Genomic DNA, 20,264 nt, shown 5'->3' with positions numbered 1-20,264 from the left:
CTCGGATACCGGGTCAAAAAAAAAACAACAACAACAACAAGAAAAACCCGTCAATTCAACTCCACGACCGCATTTTTGACCCTCCAGCGTGAGATAGTGCCGCTTGTCCAGGTAGAAGATAGAGGGCACTGGTGTCCCAGACTCGGGGTTGTGGGCAGCCTTTTCTTAGGCGCTCGATTGGTGTTCTTTCCGAAACGTAGAGAAATGCCCTTCTGGCAAGTCCTTGGAATTCTGCACTATGGTCCATTAAAAATTAGGCTATTAGGAGATTTAGATTCTCTTCTCCCATTTCCGTGTCCCCACTCCCTTATCTAAAGCAAGTTAAAGTTATAGCAAGTCTCAACCGCCTCAGCGGTCTCTTAATCCTCTGACTCATTCAACTGCAGCCTTGCAGGTATCGAAGTCGCACTTTATCCGAATTGAGAAAAAAAAAAAACAACCTACGACGCCTGAGAATAGCAACCTAAAATTGCTTCCTGGGCATGTGCTGTGACGCTGCCATAAAATCCTCGATTCCTTCACCAATTTCTGGCGTCAGGTCATCTTCCGCTTTGCGGTAGGAAAAGCCAAGAGCGGAAGTCCGGATTGTGCTCCTTCCCGATCTCACCTCCTCCCTTCACTTCCGCTGGCCATTTTATTTATTTATTTCTTCGTTTGATGTGCATCCGGGTCCCGCCGGCGTGCTTAGCGGCAGTTGCGGAGAGCGGGTAGGCGAGGCGCCGGGTGCAGCGAGCGCGTGGCTGGAGGGTGAGTAAATAGAACTGGCCGTCCAGGCGCGCGCACGCCCGAACGAGCGGCTCCTGAGTTTGTGTCTTTGCCGAGCTAGAGGGAAGGTGACTTGCTTTTGCATTTCGAAACCCTGGCAAGTGTTGGTAGTCGTGGAGTGTATTTAGAGTGTCAGACGGTAGCCAGTTTTACTGGATGATTGGGGATGGTGGGGATTATGCTGTGAAAAGCGGGTGCTGAATCAACGATTGGCTTTTCTCACCCAGGTGATGACAAAAAAGTGGGAAAGTAGCATTTATTCCTGTGTTGACGCAAATGCATTTTCCAGCCAGCTTTGGACCTTTCCGGGAGAGGGAGGGCAGGGGTCGGAACTTTCTGTTAACTGCTCTTTTTTTGTTCGGCTTGCTATTAAATATGCAAACCTAGTGCTTTGCTATCTTTGTTCACTTGATGCGCAGTTCATACATCCCCCATCTTATGGGTTTAGTGTAATCCGGGCCCTAAGCAACTAGCCCGCAAGATCTAATCTTGAGGAATCACATGATCAGTCCGCACTCCTGTTTTAAGTGAATCGCTGAGGAGAAGAAAAGAGCATTCGTTAAAGATAAAAGATGTGTGTGTTCCTGACAGCTGAAAATTAAATTTACTGTTGTAGGGTAGATGTAAATTAGGGTTTCAAACCGACCTTTCTCACTTAGTATTGATACAACTTCTACAAGAGTTTCCTCTCCAAGAATGGCACCCTTATTTTTAAATTAGACTTCCTTTGGAATAAGCACACTTTAAATGGTTTTATTGGATTTAAATTTCTGACTGTGAGCTGTTTATTTTTCATTTCTCCATAAAGCAGGACTGCTTGCCTGTTATAAATGGACATAAAATTATTCCATTTTACATGACGTTTTACATTTAACATGCCTCAACTATTATCAATTAAAGGAGAAATTTTGTATTACAGACCTTATAGTCACAGAATGCTGCTTCTGTTGGTTGGACATGGGCAGGTTGTTAATCTCATGCAGAGGGTTTACCACATGACTTTAACAAAGCAAAATAGCATTGGGGACCACATGAAATGGAGACTTTGATATGATGAGAGATATGTTTTGTCTTGTTATATATAGCCTGTTCAGAAAAGTTAAGACCAATTGTTTGGGTTGGAATGATACTTTAAATCAAACCTAAAGGAAAATTAAATTAAACTAAAGTAAAAATAGTTGAGTTGCGTAAATATATTACTAAAAAGGTATTTAACATAAATGTTATAACATATAAGAAAATAAGCCTTGAAAGCATCCAAGGACTATTTAATTTTCAGGAGCATGAACAAATTACCTCTCTTCAAATTGTTAGAGCGTGCATATCTTTTGCAAGGTTTTTGAAGATGGCTTCTTCAAAATTACTTTGGGCCATCTCTTCATCCAAGGTTGGTTTTAGAACATCCTTTTCTTCCAGATGAGATCTTCTCCACCCTCTTATAGAGCCTGAAGACTTGGCTTGGCCGGTTAGCCTGGGGACCCAGTGGGGAGTACTACACTAGATAGCAAACCTCACTCATTTCTTGCTTCTCCACCCATCCATTTTTTTTTATTTTCATATACTATATTCATGTTATGTTCATTTTCATTGTTTATTGTTTTATTACTTTGCTACTGTTATATTTACACTTCTTTTCATTTCTTTATCTTATTGCTATATGCTGCCTAGAAGAGCCCCATGGAAAAATAAGTGACAAATAATACATAAATAAATATCTGCCACTTTACTGTTTGTCTCTATGGGTTGGAATTACTGTTTGGAGCTCTTGCAGTATATTTTAGCTCAATAATCTGGAATTATTTGATTTTGTCATCTTGCTTACCTCTAATTTTATACGTTTCTATAAACAAACAACAACTGTAACTATTTTTGATCATTCTTTATTGTTTTATATTGTGAACACTGTCCATTTAATCATATTTTCTGCTTTCTGATAGTAATGTTTGTCGTTCCATTTGATTTTCATCCAATTGTACAGAAAGATACATTTTGCTCTATTCTCTGGAAGACTGATGTTCCATAGAATGGGCCTCAGAAAAGACTTCTTGGATGCAGCTAAATGACTCCTATTTAAGAAGCTCTTTTAAATATATTTTTTTCATCTTTTATTTTGTTTTCATATTCTTTGTTTCTATGCAGTAATGTAAAATAAATTAATTTCTAATCTTAAGATAATTTTCATTTTTGATGGATAAAAGGTTTTCAATGGACAAAGCAAAATAATTTTTGTAAAATTTTGAATCGGATTTTGTAGATATATTTCTTTTGAAGCGTATGTGAGTGATTATTTTCCAAGAATGATGTCTTATGCTGTTAAAAAGATACTATGACATCTGAATGTGAGCAAAGGCTATATAATTATCTAAAATCTGCAAAGAACAACTTATTTGGATCAAGGTTATGCCAGTCTGTTGACTGTTTCACAATTCAATTTCTTTTAAAAGACAGTAAAAATTAGTAATTAAATTCAGAGAGCAAACAAAACAATGTTAAAAGAAATAGAGTAATTAATTAAAATTGTAGTTTTTATTTCACCTATATTTTATCTTAATATATAAGGTTAATACAAATTATGTTAAAATATAATACAGTATAACTAAAAAACAATCTGGAACTAAAAATAAATAAAACTATATGTAAAAAACAGTAAATTAAATTACATATTTAGCAGTAGTTTTCTGAAATGTTTTATGGCTGTGTAGGTGGACCCTTTCATTAACAAGGTGCATTTTTCATTCATTTCTGCAATCTGTAAATAAATAAAAAAAGGAATTATTATATTGGGCATGTCTTTTTGGCAGCTTACTGGGTAAATGTATCTTAAACCAGACCACTTTGAACTGTGGAATTGTTGCACACTTTATATGCCTGGATTAAATATGTTTGATTTTTAAATAATGTTTTTCGTTAAATTTATTGGTATTATATGTATTTGTGGTGATCCCAGTAAAAATGAAAGCATTATTCACTGCATGTTATTTACTTGCTTTGTTTTACTAAATAGCTTATCATATACTATCCCTTAACGACTTTTTGCTTGTTCTCAGTTGTACAGGTCGGAAAATCCAAAGCGTGGGTAGTCTCTGCTTCCTTGCTTGAAGACAGTCAATCAAAGCTTAGTCCTGCCTCCTTCCACTGTGCATGCCCAGTTTTTGACTCAGTCTTAATGCAAAGAGGACATGAGAAGAGAATGCTCAAGGAAAAGAATATTAATTATACTTTGGATTCTTTGATTTTGAAAAGAAAGGGAAGTAAAATCAATGAACTAAGTAAAAGCGCAAAGGGGCGGAAGTTCACAAAGGACAGAGTCCGGGATTTGGGCAAGCCAGCAGAGTACTAAACAGCTCAGAAAAAAAAGCCGCAGTGTCCATAGATCGAGCGGGAAGTCCTGCAATCAGCCAGCAGAGAGGGAGGACCAGAATAGCAAGCAATTGGCCATCCTGAAGCCACTGGGCGAAGGGGAAACAGGACCGCCAATCTTCTGACAGGCTGTTTAGGAGAAAGCGCGACAGCCCCAAAGAAGTGCAAGAGCTGAGAAGAAGGCAGAGAGGAATGGAAATTTCCACGCTGCAACAGGCAGAACAATGGGAACAAAGCATGAGGAAAAAAGTGTGACAACTAGAGGTCGCCAATGAGCAGTTTTTCAACCAGGTCTTTGTATGGAAGAAAATGTGTGTAACAGAGAGGCAGGGAAGCCCCAGGAATGCAGTGAAGACCAGGAGCTTTACCCCAAGAGAAAGCAGAGGCCAGCTTTACCTCTACAGCAGCAGGGCTCAGAAAACAGTCCCTTAGGGAGGAAATGAGGGTCATTACGTTGGAAATGCTGTCAGAGATTAGGGATGGACAATGTAATAGACCTAACCTGGTACATAATTAGAAAAGGCAGGAGTCACAACATTCCTCACTGGCAGGAGAAGCAAGGGAGGAGTTGGGCTTCTGGTGATCCAGTTCAAGTAGGTCATACACCCAAGGTGAGGCTTCAGTTTCAGGAGAGGATGATCAGAAAGTGTCAACCTTTTTAGATGAAGAGGTAAATGAAGCAAAGCCTGTCTTTTCCATCAGCATGCTGCTAGGGAAGGCCAAGGTAGCAAAAGGCCTGGGAAATGTTACAGCGACAGAGGAGTTTGATCTAGAACCATCAGATCCAAGACAGGTTCTTTGCAAGAACCAAGGTAGAAGGAATGGTACCTTCACCTGAATTATTCAGGGAAGTTATGGAAGGACAGTTGGACCGACCAGTCATTTTCCCCACAGGTGGAACTGACGGATTTAATTCCAGTTCCCACAATAGACAGTCCAGTGGCAGGTTCCACGTCTGTACCATTTTGACCAATGAGGTGGAAGATGGTGTAAAAGGGGAAGACAAGAAGGCGGAACAGACCCTCCAAAATGTCCACTAGGCAGCTGCATGGTCAGTAAACGCAACCTCTACAGCTTCATTCTTTAGCAGGGGAGTCTTATATAGTTTGCAGGAAAAGGCACCACTTGATTTTCTTCAATTGCAACAAGACTTAAATAATAGCTACAATGGAGCTGATAACTGATGCCACTCTCAGTGGGATCAAGTACGCCACAGAGGCTATAGCAGCTTCAGTGGTGGTAAGGCGTCTGGTTTGGCTCTGCTACTGGCAGGCGGATTTGAAGTTAAGTGGAAACTAGCTTCTGCCTCAGGTAAAAAGGGGCAAACTATTTGGGGAAGCCATCGAACCACTACTGATTGAGATCAAGGACAAGAGAAAGATCTTGCCTAGGAGGTTTGGTCAAGCATATAGGCGGTCATCACTGTACATGTGGTGGCAGTCCTTTCCAGTCACTGGGAGTGCACCCTTCGGCGGAAGACTGGTCCTATGCGCCGACCAATTGGAAACAATAACTTCGGACAAGTGGGTCCGGGACACAATAAAAAGGGGCATAGATCTGGAATTCCTCTCCATGCCTCCAAACTTATCTGGAAGGTGCCCAATGCCAAGAGACAGAGCCAAAAAGGTCATTATGGAGATAGTGGTGCAACACCTCCTGGACAACACCTCCTGGACATTCAGGCGGTACAAGTAGTACCAAAGAATGAACAGGGACAAGGGTTCTACTCAATTCCGTTTTTTGTGCAAAAGGCGGTGTGTGTGTGTGTGTGTGTTTGTGTGTGTGGACCAATTCTAGATCTCAAGTTACTGAATGAACATAGTTTACAAAAGATTCAAATTGCAATCCCTACAGTCAATCCTAGGGAGCATCCGAGAGGGAGATGTCCTAACATCAGTAGACCTCATGGACGCATACTTACACATCCCAATTACCAAGACACATCAAAGGTTCCGCTCTTGTGTTACACAGGAAGACACTACTAATACAGAGCTCTACCATTTGACCAATCATCAGCACCCAGGATGTTCACCAAGTACAGTAGCAGCAGTAGCAGCTCATCTCTGAACAAGTCCCAAACGCATCCAATGCTACCTGGATGACATATTAATACAGTCAGCCTCAACTCTAAGGGCGAAGGAAGACTTAGAAACAACAGAACAGACACTGCAGGAACACAGGTTCTCTGTGAACTTCGAAAAGAGTCATCTAGAGCCGACAAGGTGACTGCAACACTTTGGGGCAGTCATAAACACACACTACTGTGAGGTTTATCTGTCACAGGAACAACAAGACAGCATAAGGACAATGATCCGGTGGTGGCCCTGGACTTGCTCTTGTAGCTACTATGGAAAATGATATTGTGTATCCCAATAGTACCTTGGGCCAGGTTGCAAGCAAGAACTTTGCAGTGGTTTCTTTTGCCTTACCAGAGAGCAGGCAAAGGCAATAAGAGGACCAAGACACGAGTCCCACCCAAGTGAAGCATTCCCTCCAGTTGTGGAGATCAGAGGCCATAACAAGGGATATTGGTTCAAGGAACCCAACTGACTAACCATTACAACAGATGCCAGCCTAGTAGGTTGGGGGGCCCGCTGCCAGACCCAGATTACACAGGGTCAGTGGTCCAAGACAGATCTCAAAAACAATACCAAGTGGCTAGAACTCAGGGTGATGCACCTGGTTCTAAGGGCTTTCAAGACAAGTAGTAGGTCAGCAAGTGTTGATCCTGATGGGCAATGTGACCACCAAGGTACATATCAACAGGCAGGTAGGGACTCACTCCCTGACACTCATGCAGAGTAATTAGGCAGAAGCAGAGTGATTAGGCCACTGGGCAGAGAGACATATTTTATCAATTAGAGCAGAACATATCTTGGGGTCAGAGAACGTTCAGGCAGACTGGCTCAGCAGAACAACAGTTTAGCACTTAGAGTGGTGTCTGCACCGGGACCTGTTCAGGGAACTGTCATTCAGGTTCGGGAATGCGGTCCTGGACCTGTTTGCGCCCCCAGCAAATGCACAACTACTGAGATTTTTCTCAAGATTCCCAACATGGGACGGAGAGGGCCAATGCTCTCCAAGGGGTGTGGCCCAGGGGTCTACTTTACGCATATTCCCCACTCCCGTTAATACCGAGTGTAATCAAGAGAGTGATAGAAGAAAGGGTGGAGGTCTTGTAGCACCGCACTGGTCCAGGTGGTTGTGATATGCGGATCTGGTAGATCTGTCAGTAGCCAACCATGGAGAATCCCTCCAGACAGAGTAGAGTTGAACCAGGGGGCAGTACAACACCCAGAGCCACAATGGCTTCATTTGACTGTCTGATGCTTGAGTGGGCCACTCTAAGTCAATTAGAATGTTCAGCTAACATAATACAAATGCTCCAGGCCTCCAGGAGGCCATCGACTAATAGGATTTATGATGCTACCTGGAAAGCATTTGGAAGCTAGTGCTCCAAGAAACATCAACTCAACCACAGTGTTGAACACTGTGACACAGGTGCTGAACTTCCTCCAGGAGGGTCTGGAAAAGGGCCTGCCTCCCAACACCTTACGTAGGCAGGTAACAGTGATAACATCAGTATTGGATTATGGGATCTCATCAGAGGAGCTACCAACCTAAGACCACCAGTGATACACAGGTAGCTCACTTGAGACCTGACTAAAGTGCTGAGGGTACTCATGAGAGAGCCATTTGAATCATTGAGGTCAGTTGGGTTGCTCTCATTCACCCTTCAGGTGGCCTTCCTAGTGGCCATTATATCAGGGATATTGGAATTAGCAGCCTTATCCATGAGGGAGGATCTTTGTGTATTCCATCCAAACGGTATTATTAAGGTTGGATCCGACCTTTATTCCGAAGATCAATTCCACATTCCATAGAGCTCAGGAGATAGTATTACCAGACTTATGTCTGGAACTGGTAGATGTAAGGAGAGCAGTACACATTTATATTAAGAGAACAAGGATCATTAGAAAGATGGAAGCATTGTTTATATCAATCAGACCTGGTTCTTTAGGCCAAAAGGTTTCACCATCAACCATAGGCAGGTGGATCAGAGCATGTATTTAAAAAGCTTACGAAAGCCAGTCATTACAGCTGCCGGGTAGAATAACAGCATGCTCAACCAGGAGTGCAACCCGAACGGCGGCTTGGAATACACAAGAGATCTGTAGGGCAGCAACGTGGGCATCACCATCTCCATTCATCAGGAACTATAAGTTGGATACCTTTGCATTAGTGGAAGCAGCCTTTGGAAGGAGAGTACTACAAAGAGTTCACACGGAGGTGGGAGCTCAAGGCCCACCCTTAGGACAACTAGCTTGGGTATGTCCCACGCTTTGGATTCTCCTCCTGTTACATCCAGAAGATGTGTTTTAGGTAAGAACCAATACTCTTTTCATGATACAATCTCTAGGTTCCTTAGAATATAATGCATATAATTCCACAATCATTCTTCTGTAACATATCAGAATTATCTAGTCCATCTGTTATCTTTTTAAAGAATGCAGGCTTCTGTTTGGCAAGATACTAGGGCAAGTAACTCATTGAGAACAAAGCATCCAACACTAGTATGGTTACCACCAAGTCTGTGGGAAAATAATCTGTCAGCCAACATGAAATGAATAACATATTACTAAAATCCATAAATAAAATCTTAATTTCTTCTGTTCAATCATGTCCAGTGCTTGGAGATTGCCCGGACAAGATTCTGCAGTTTTGGCAAGATTATTTAGAAGTGGTTTGCCCTTGCTTCCTTTCTAGGCTTCAGATAAAGTGGCCCATGGTCACTCAACTTTATATCCAAACAGAACTAGAACTCAAGAGTTTTCCAGTTTCTAGCCTGTTTCATTAACTTCTATACTAAGATGGCTGTCTAAAATAAACTCTATAATGTTAATATTGTATGTAAAGGGAGTATAATAGTATAAAATAGGTTTGATCATGATTTAGAGACTGATGTACTGAAAATATCAATTGCAGTACAGGTCCCCACTTTATAATTTGTAACTGCATATTTTCATTATTGTTAGTTTTATTATGAGATCTGTCTGTTTTGTTAATTCATCCTTTCAATTATTGCTGCTAATATTTGCTAATAAATGTTAAAATTCTAAAATATATAATAGCTCTTCCTTTTCATAGATATATTTGCAGTTGTACTATTATTTTGGTGCTGAGGTAGAAGCTTCTGTTTGTAGACACAAAGCTGATTTTCAGTTGTTAAACAACTCACATTATTAGTTATCAGAACATATAGGTCTGATTTCTTTGCAATATTTCAATATGAAGAACATTTTCTAAGATAAGAATATTTCGTTTGAAAGATAATTTTACATTTTACTTCTTTTAGAACTATTCTGGTTTCTGCTATTTCTTATTTTTACTAGGCTTAGTTTTTCCAGTACAGTTTTTTTTAAAAAAATTAATTCATGCAAGATATCTACTCATATTTTCTCTTTGCTGTATAATGGTAGGAACTCTCACCAAGTTCCCACTTCTGATACTTAAATAAACCTTTAAAATTATTTTAATTTTTCTAGCAGTATACTCCTCAGTTATTTTCCTGTGTTATTATCAACTTTAATTTGTTTTTCCAGTTTGTACTCCTTGCTTAACTTATTTGAGCAACAGTTCCATAATTTGAGAAAAGTTTTCTTATCTTTTATGGCTTCCTTAATCTACTTATTAAACTGGCGTCTTCTTAGACTTCTTGGGACTTTTCCCAATCTCTGGTACATGCTTTTGTTCTGGAGATTTTAAATAGCTTCGATGAATATTGAAGAGTTTTGATCTTTCTGCTTTTCTAGTTATATAGTTATATTTTGTTATTTTTGAAAGATTTGTTCTGAAGTCTGATGTCACAGTTCTCTGTATTTTGCTATCTTTGCTTGTGTCATGCTTCTTTATGTGTCTGCAAATTTTCAGCATTGAAAGAATCAACTGCTCTGTACATAAATGTGAGGAATCCTTCTATTGTAAGGATAAATAGTCTGGTATTCTATGTATATGTTAAACTATAGCCTTCTTGAAGGTGGAACCATTATATGCACTGGCAGTGCCTTATGGAATTTTAGTTCAAGGATCTGCAAAACATTAGTCTGTTTATATTGCGCCCCCACTCTTGAGAATCTTTCCTATTTTAATTTCTTATCAAGAATTCTGCCTTGGACAAGATTTAAAAACAGCGTATGATAACATTATTATATTTCTTTGGAAGCCATAATGAATATTTCTTTGTCTCTATTGCATCAGATTTTATGTATGCAGAATTTATTGCTATAGCAGTAACAGTATCTAATTTTCAAATACCCTCTTTTCTAACAGGGCTAAAGTTGTTATAAAAATGTGGCATTTGAAAAAAAAAAGACTTTTTTCCTCAGAAACTTCCCCAGAAATTTATTTGAGCAAAATAAATTTCCACACATGACAACCTGAGTGATGCTGTCTCACAATGCTTAGAGGCTGTAGGAATCTGGATGAGAGACTGCAGACTGACTAATTGCTGGCAAAATTTCGACTAAGTGGCTTTGGGTGTATGGAGCCTCAGGATCCGAATGTTTGTCATCCTTAGTTCTGGATGGGATTGCCCTATCCTTTTCAGTCCAGTTCACAACTTAGGGGTTCTCCTGGACTCATGTCTCCTGCTTGAAGAGCAAATTGCAGGCATAAGCAGGAGAGCTTTTGCACAGCTGTTAGTTTGTGTACTAGTTGTATGGATCATGACACCCTGCACTCAGTTATTCACACTCCGATCATCTCTCGCCTGACTTACTGCAATGCTCTCTACAAGGGGCTACACTTGAAGTCCATTCAGAAACTTCAACTGGTGCAAAGTGCAGTAAGAGAAGTCTTTGGGGCTCCTGGGATGACCCACATTCACACTTTTACTTAATGAACTTTGCTGGCTGCCAGTCTGCTTCCCAAAGCAGTTCAAGGTGTTGGTTAAGCCCTTAATGGCAGAAGTCCAGGCTACCTGATGAACTGCATCATCCTGCTAGGACAAGCCTGCTGCACTCATGCCAGCAGAGAGGACCTATTTCAGATTCCATTGGTCAAAGATAACCCTATTTTGTGGTTCCCACCAGCATTGGTTGTCATCACCATCATCATATTTTCCTACCCTTTTATGTAACAAGGAAAAAGCATATTTTTATAAGATGATAAATCGTTATATAGTCTGGTTTTAACTGTTCAAGTGTAGTGATTACAAAAATGTTAATCTGGTACTTAACTGTATCGTGTTAGTTTTTTATAGTGAGGGTGATTATAATTTATTAGATTTATTGTACATTTCTCCTTAAGATTTTCTATCTTATCAATGATAATTTTATCTATTAATACTTAATTTAATAATATCATTTAATTTAATAATTAATAACTAATTATGTAATTTAACAGTAATATGTCCTGTTAAATTATTCAAATCTTAAATATATTTTTCAAATATTGAAAATAGAGCAAAGGCGTATATCTGCATAGTAGCTAGTGATGTGTTTTCTATGTAGATCTAAAAGTATATAAGTGTTCAGCCACTGTTAAAATATATTCAAATAGGGCTTATATTACTGTGCAGTGATTTGAATTTGGAAGGGAAACGAGAGAGATTTGTTGGCAGTTTTTTAAAGAATTCAACTTGGCAGATCACATAATGGATTTAAGGAGATGCCAACAGAAGTAATGTTTTTGCTGTGTTCTCTCAATATCTTTTTGTCTTCTTTCTTCTTCAGATCTGGATAATAAATTACAGATCTTAACATTTAGATGTAAAGTATTTTAGTATACATGACTTAATAATTTAAAATAGTTAAAAAAGTAGAATAAAAGTTTTATTGAGCCAAACTCCTATATGCTTTATGCAATTTATTATATTTGAAAAATTCTATATCTTTTTCTTCAGTCTGGTTCCTTAAATTGCAAAGAAAGTAACACAATGCGTCACAAACTTTTTGTTACTTATAAGAGGAAGTTTAATTTACTTTCAACTAGTTTAATTCTTATTTACCATCTTTTAACCCACGAAGCATTCTTCTAGGTAATACCTAAATTTCAATAACATTCTTTCCAGTGCAACCTTTACTTCTGCCTCTGAGAGCGATCAAAGCCTTCCACCTTCATGTAGGTGTTCGATGGGTAATTAAGAATCTTTTATTTTCATGGAATGGTATTTGCCAGCACAATAACACCATTGTTTTGCGCTGTGCATATAAATTTGAACAGAAGGGAACAACATAAAATGTTATATTTGTGCTTTTTTCTATTCTATCCGATTGGACATAAAGCAAATCCACATTTATTTTGTCTGGCTTGCTCTAGTTTGAATAATTTTCAAAATACATAATAAAATACATAATAAAAATGTTAAAGTTTAACAGTGTGAGAAAGGGAAGAAGCCAATAATGCCTCCAATACCTTTTTATTTATTTATTTTGTTACACTACTGTTAGTTTAGGGTTACCTCTTGAAGATGATTAAAACTATATTTAATATTAATTGCCTCTGTGATTGACCTCTTTTTTAACTATATAGTTCTGAGTGATTGATACACATCTGAGTTTCTATGAAAATGAGTTATAAATTGTAAACTACTCTGAAAGGTGGTATGAAAAAATAGCATACAAGTGGAGCACTTAAAAGTATGAGTTGAGATGTTAATTGAAAATTCTATGAACATAGATTTTTCTAGGGCACTTATATGGATCCTTTTCTACAAATAATAATGGATGGGTCCTAATGCATTTAAAAGGAGAATATCTCCTTCATATACTCTGATTTATGCTGACATCATGTCAGACCCATTGAGCTTTCTTGACAGCTGGAAAGTTGAACTTGGTGGCCAGTGCTGTCTTCTATGATTTTTTTTCAATTTCCTGCACCTAAATTAATAATAATATGGATAATAGGAAGTCTTTGACTTACAACTACCAATTGAACCCAAAATTTTGCTAAGCAAGATAATTGCGAAGTTAGAGTTTCCTCATTTTATGACAGTTCTTGCTATAGTTGTTAAGTGAATCACTGCAGTTAAGTTAGGAACAAGGTTATTAAGTGAATTTGGCTTTCCCATTGACTTTACTTCTCAGAAGGTCACAAAAGGTGATCATGATCGTGGGACACTGCAATTGTCATAACTATATGCCAGTTGCCAATTGTCCAAATTTTGATTATGTGATCATGGGGATGCTACAGTGGTCATAAATCACTATTTTCATTGCTTTTGTAACTTTGATCACTAAACAAATGGTTGTGCATTAAGGACTACCTGTATAATTCTATAAACTATTATATTTTCTGTTTATGCAATTCATTTATAAATAGTTCATAGAAACCTGAACTGTGATCCAGATTATGTCTCTCTAATATCAAAATTTCATAAAACTATTCTTCTATATTCCTGAAAAATTATCTGAGGTAATTCAACAAAGGATATACATTACCTAGTATCATCTACTAGGATAATCAATTGTTATTTAGAATGACTACTTTAGATTTTCAGACAGAATGATATTCTATGGGGATAAATTGTTGACTAAAATGTTACTAATGTTTCCCCCAACATAGCAGTTGCCATGGACTTTTGGCCAAGAGTGTAGGGTGTCAGTTTTGAGATCCTGTGTAAGAAGGATGCATGTTGCTAAGAGTTCCATGTGATAGTATTTATAGACCTGGTCTCACATGTCTTTCCATGAATAAACAGCTGTGAAGAGCTTCAGATAGCTTTCAGTAACAACAAATAAATCATGCAACAATACAAGAATGCTGCAGTGTTCATACTGTTAATTGTATGAATATAATTCAGATGTTTGCTATATTTTTAATTCTGGCCCACACTATACAAGCACATTTGCATGTAACCCAAAACCAAGATTTTGGAGAAACCTGGTTTACCATAAATGAGGAGAAGACTCTGAACACAGCCTGTTTGTGTTGACTTGGTTATTCTTGCTTCTATGGTTGACTAAGAGAAAATAAAAAAAAATCTCTATATGAACCCAGACTCCTGCATTGTTGTATTTTTGCTATTGATACACACATTTTGTCTTGTTTGAGAATGGCAAGCACAAAACTTTGGTTTGGATAATACAATCAAGTTTCAGTACTGGCTAATTTAATTTATCATGCTAATAAGAAGATTAAACAGATCCAGATGGGCAATCAACATGCCCTTTGCTTCTGGTAATCCAAAATAAACTTCTAATTTATTTCATGAAAATTTGGCCATTATGTTGAACACCATAATCAACTCTAATAATTTAAGACTCTTCATTTGGGGCATGAAATGTAGTTAACATAGTATGAAAATCATGCACATTTATTTATTTGTCAAACATGTACAAGATAGCAGGTAAAGTATGAAGATAAACATGAACAAAAGTAACTACAGATAAATGGAGACAATAAAGACATACAGGCATGCTGGTGCGCTTATGCATATCCCCTTTACAGACCTCTTAGGAATGAGATGAGGTCCACAGTAGACAGTTTGAGGTTGACGCTGAGGGGATTTGAGGCTGTAACAACTTCTGATTACCAATAGCCATTCCGAGTATAATTTATATGACAGCACAGTGGAGTCTCAGGTCGCGACCATAACCCATTTCCAGACTTGGTCGCCATCCGATTTGTTCATGTCCAGAAGTATGACCAACTGTGCAGTAAAAAAAAATGGAGTTGAATGGGAAATTATTCCCACACCGATTTTGTTCACCCGATTTTTGAATTGTGACCCAATTCAAAGATTGGGTGGATTTTCTCCATTGAGTCGATGGGAGTCGATGCCAGACATGAAAATTCATTTGTCATAATAATTGAGACATAAGCCCATATACTGTTATAGTAGTGGATGAGATAAGACTGTTTCCTATATATTTTGCAATGTCTTGAAGAAATTAATGATATTTTTGTTAATTGAAATTGTACGTTTGTGCAGGAATTTAGTTCTGATTTCCTCAAGGGGAATCCTAGCCTGTAATTGGCAGAGCCAGAGGAGGGACGTCCTAGTGAAGGAGGCGGCATGTTGTTTCTATCCCAGGCTTAACAGGGTAGCTCCGGAGCAGCCTCTTTCGCTTTTGTGACCTCTACCTGATTTTCAGGGCCGGTGGTGGCCATTTTGGCCATGTGGTGAGTTGTGCAGGCTATCCAGGAGACTGATAGGGCTGCCAATGTCACAGCCTGGGGAAGACTTCCGGGCCTTGAATTCCCTTTGGAGCAGCAGGAGTGGAGGATCAAGAGAACTTTCCTTCCAACAATTGTGGCAAAAGCAGCATGGCTGACCAAGGCAGCGTGGAGTTCACAAGTGCTAAAAGATCCAAGCAGAGTCCCAGGAAGGCCAGATCTGCAAGCAAAGAGGCTGCTAACAAGATGTCAACAAACTAGTGGTGGCCACCGAATTTGCAGCTGATTCCTGCCTGCATGCAGCCCGATTCTCCTCCAGGGCCCTGGCCTCCAACATCACTTTTTGTCATTCGTTGTGGCTACAACAGTGGCAAGCAGATGCTAGAACCAAATGGAAAGTGGCTTCTGCTCCTTATATGGGTTCTTCCCTATTTGGAAAGGCCTTAAATCGCTGTGTAGTCAAGAATAAGGACGAGAAAGGTGTTCTCACTTACCAGGAGGACTGACAGGAGGGCTTCTCCTTACACCCGTAGACAGCCATTTCATTCCTCAGACTCAGGCCAGGAATTTCCTCAATTCCAAAAATCTTACCAGCCCAGATCTGATAGACCCACAGATAGATCAGGATTTAGAGAAACAAACAAACAACAGTTTCAATCTAAACAGCCCTTTTGTGACACAGGAGGTCATCCCTACTGTTGATCCAAATGACTGCCAGACCTTTCTCCCATCGGCAGCCGACTGGCCCTATTTGCAGACCGATGGGAGACCATCACTTTCTATTCCTGGGTCCTGAAAACAGTGCGATTCGGTCTCACCCTGGATTTTCTGTCCACTCCTCTGAGGACCTTTACCCATTGCCCAACCTCCAAAAACCATGTAAAGAAAAGGCTCATGGACATGGTGGTCCAGCATTTTCTGGCCATCCAGGCCATCGAGCTGCTACCAAAACACCAGAGGGGAAAGGGTTTTACTCCATTCTATTTGTACTTCCCAAGTCCTCAGAGGGGTAGGGGGCAATTCTGATCTCAAAAAGCTCAGTGCTTATTTAGAATACAAGATATTCAAAATGCAGCCTTTACAGACAATCTTGGAAGGCATCGGGGGGATGATCTCATAACTTCCATCAATTTTAACGGACTCTTATCTCCACATTTCCATCTATCCTTCCCATCGGAGGTTTAACAGATTTAACAGATAATAAGAGTTGGAAGGGACCTTATAGGTATCTAGTCTAACCCCCCACCCAAGCAGGAGACCCTACACCATTTCTGACAAATGGCAGTCCAATCTCTTCTTGGAAGTCTCAAATGATGGCGCTTCTCGGGTTCTATTATGCAGGGGGCCATTATCAATACAAGGCCCTCCCATTCGGACTGTCATCGGCCCCCAGGACCTTCACAAAAGTGCTGGCAGCACTGGTTGCACACCTCAGAACAATCCCGGTGTGAATCCAGTGCAATCTGGATGACATCTTTATCCAGTCCAGTTCCAGCCAACAAGCCACAACAGACCTGACTTACACAATCCAGGTCGTACAGGACCACGGATTTCAATCATTTTCAAAAAAGCCAGCTAGCACCCTCCACCCACCTCCTTCATCTGGGTGCAGTGATAGACATAAATCTGTGCGAGGTATATTTTTCCCAGGAATGTCAGGACAGCATCAGGTCCTTGATCACCCAGATCACAGCGGAGTGAGCTGCTCCCCTGGTGGTACTTTCCCAGCTTCTGGGGAAGTTAATCTCATGCATAGCTATAATTCCATGGGCCAAATTGCATGCCAGGCCTCTCCAATGGTTCTTCCTACCATTTCAGAGAGCAGCTCCAAGGTCAGGGTCCAACTCCAGTCGGAAGTCCTCAGTTTCCTCAGGTGGTGGGTATCCCCAGCGATCACCAAGGGGTCCCTATTCAAAGAACCCAATTGTATCACAGTCACTTCAGATGCAAGTCTATTGGAATGGGGGACCCATCTACAGTCTCAGCTCGTGCAGGGTCAATGGTCCACAGTGAACCTTTCAACATAACGTAAACTAGTTAGAACTGAGAGCCATTCACTTAGCTCTCAAACACTTCCAAAGCACAGTGACTGGCCAACACGTACTGATCCTAATGGACAGTGTGGCAGCCAAAGCACACGTCAATTGCCAAGGAGGGACCCACTCCAGATCCTTCATGTCCAAAACACAGAAACTGGGATCTGGGCAGAGGCTCACCTATTGTCACTCAAGGCAGAGCATATTTCGGGGATAGCAAATGTCCAGGCAGATTACCTAAGCAGGACCAGGGTGGACAACTCCAAGTGGCATCTCCATCCAGATCTGTTCCAGGACATATCTCAGAGATTCGGGAGGCCAGTCCTCGACTTCTTTGCCACTCCAATGAACACCCAACTTCCCTGATTCTACTCCAGATTCCCGCCACCGGGCACAGAAGGGGTAAATGCCCTTCGCAGCCACTGGCCCAAGGGTCTCCTGTATGCCTTTCCTCCCCTGGCCCTCATACCGGGAGTGATAAGGAAAGTGCTTCTAGAACAGGCAGAAATCATCCTCATTGCTCCCCACTGGCCCAGGCAGTCGTGCCATGCAGATCTAGTGAGCCTGTCAGTGTCCTGCCCTTGGAGGATCCCTCAGGACAGGATACCTCTCAGCCAGGGGATCTTGGAACATCCGGAACCTCAGTGGCTCCACTTGACTGCCTGGCCCTTGAGAGGCGGATCCTGAGGAGGGATAACTTTTCAAGAAAGGTCATCAAAACAGTACAAGCCTTCAGGAGGCCTTCCACGAACAGAATATACGACACTACCTGAAAAGCATTCCATCAATGGGTTGCCAAAAAGGGCATGGACCCAACTGCGGCCTCATTGCCTCGGATCCTGGACTTTCGACAAACAGGACTCAACAAAGGGTTCTCTCCTAGTATGCTACGCAAGCAGGTAGCAGCCACTGTATTGCACTAGGGGAAGAGGAATTCTTTAGCTCATCATCCAGTCATCTGCTCCTTCCTCCAAGGAAGTCAATCTTAGGCCACCAACAGTCCACAGATACCCTTCTTGGAACCTGTCTACAGTGTACAAGCCCTCACTCAGGAAGCATTTGAATCTCTTTAATCTGTAAGCCTATGCTTTCTAACACTCAAAGTCGCCTTCTTAGTGGCCATTACATCGGCCAGGCGCATATCAGAATTGGCAGATCTTTCCACAAGGGAAGACCTCTGCACCATGACAACAGGGTTATCCTGCACCTTGACCTCTCCATCCCAAAAGTAAACTCTCATTTCTACAGGGCTCAGGAAGTTGTTCTTCCTGACTTTTGCCCTACCCCTTCGCACAACAGAGGGCACAGATGGCACAAGTTGGATGTTTGGAGGGCTCTTCGCAGGTATATCAAACATACATCAATGTTTCATAAAACTGAAGCCCTGTTCGTCTCATTTCAGCTGTCTTCAATGGGCACTAAAGTCTCTTCTTCAACTATAGATCACTGGATCAGAGCTTGTAAAGATCAACGAGACTCAGGCCCTTCCAACACTTAGACAGGTAACAGCTCACTAGACCAGAAGTGCAGCTACCACAGCTGCCTAGACAATGCAAGCCTCCCTTGAGGACAAATGCAGGGTGGCTACATGGTCCTCCCCATCTCTATTCGTTAAGCACTACAGACTGGACACATACACCTTGAGGTGTAGAGTTGGAGTAGAGGTGGCCTTCGGCAGAAGAGTGCTACAGGAATGCATACAGATGGGAGTACACAGGACCAGACTCCTTCCTGCCCATAGGGACTGCTAGGTTTGGTATGTCCCATATGTGTGGATTATCCAAAGGCATGCTGGAGAATAGCGTTGGCTTACCTGAATGCAGTTTCTCAGTATGCCTTAGAATAATCCACTCCCACCCTGGCAACCGTCTGGTCCAGTGTCCAGGTGGGAGGCAGAGCCAACACTACAAGAAGATCATCAAATCGCTGTGCCTTTGTCATGACTGGAGCTAGGGGGCTTCCTGCCCCAACAGGAAGAGGTGTGGCAAAGATTGATGACTCAGTCTGGGCAGAAAGGCAGATTCAACCCATATGTGTGGATTATCCCAAGGCATGCTGAGAAACTGTTCAGGTAAGCCGACAACTATTTTGTTCCTACAACTATGAAAAGTCAGACTGTGAGTATTTAATCTGTGGCTGAGAGCAATTTCAATCTGGATTTCCCTAGATTTTAGTTTAACGACCACACCACACTATCCAACCAAAAATGGAACATGTGGAGGTGTTCAAATCTAGAAAATTATACTTCTGATTCTTCTTCCTCACAGTGTTAGTAGTTCAGTGGCTTGGAAACAGGCTTTTTTGTTGCTGTTCTTATTCTAGAACAGAGGTCCCCAACCCCTGGAGCTACTGGGCCTTGAGCCTATCAGAACTGGGCTGCGGAAGTGGCAGGCAAGCATGTGCACACATACATCCCAGTTTTTTTGAGCAGCGGGCAAGCATATTTGTGCCCGCTCCATTTGCATGAGTGGCAGGTGCATGTGTCTGCTGCTTGTGCAAATGGAGCTGCACATGCAAACTTACCATCACTCATGCAGAACCATCACCCCCTGGGCTGCAATGCTAGAAAGATTGGGGAACTCTGTTCTAGAATACTCTACCTTCTGAAATCCAGACGTTTTGTCAGACTTTTAAGGGTTTGGGAACAATGCCTTGTTCCTTTGCTTATCTTTGTTCTTCCAAATGGATTTTGCCAATTATATCTATTCTACTGCATTTGGGGGAACCACCCAAATGATCATCCTGTGATCTTTGTTATACAGGTAATCCTCGACTTACAACCATTCAAATAGTTCAGTATCTATTCAAAGCTACAACAGTGCAGGATGAGATTTAACCATCTGCAAAGTTGCAGCCCTGGCAGTGCCTCTGCAGTTATATGATCACAATTCCATTGCTGGGTGATCTACTTGTCCTTACAACTGACTACCAGGATGCTCAACAACTCCCATCTGCCTATGTTTCTCCTTATGCAGCCTACTGGAT

At 41.0% G+C, this 20,264-nt stretch overlaps 1 protein-coding gene across 8 annotated transcripts in view; it reads left to right on the top strand.

The window, feature by feature from the left end:
- Positions 1–636: 636 nt before the first annotated feature.
- The window catches only part of SLC20A2 (solute carrier family 20 member 2), a 74,391-nt gene continuing 54,763 nt past the window's right edge, over positions 637–20,264 (top strand). For 6 of the 8 annotated variants that reach the window (XR_015740070.1, XM_087916283.1, XM_087916280.1 and 3 more), the window contains exon 1: positions 637–747. The gene's annotated coding sequence lies outside the window, so the exon portion shown is untranslated. Of the gene's footprint in view, positions 748–5,809; positions 8,509–20,264 lie in introns of those variants that run through there. The other 2 variants (XM_087916277.1, XM_026719584.2) reach the window with 2 other exon arrangements.

The sequence above is a fragment of the Pseudonaja textilis genome, chromosome Z, assembly GCF_049901715.1.
Source record: "Pseudonaja textilis isolate UNSWEBS1 chromosome Z, rPseTex1.2, whole genome shotgun sequence".
NCBI lineage: Eukaryota > Metazoa > Chordata > Lepidosauria > Squamata > Elapidae > Pseudonaja > Pseudonaja textilis.
The sequence above is the reverse complement of the archived record's forward strand: the minus strand, read 5'-3'. Positions and strand labels throughout refer to the sequence as shown.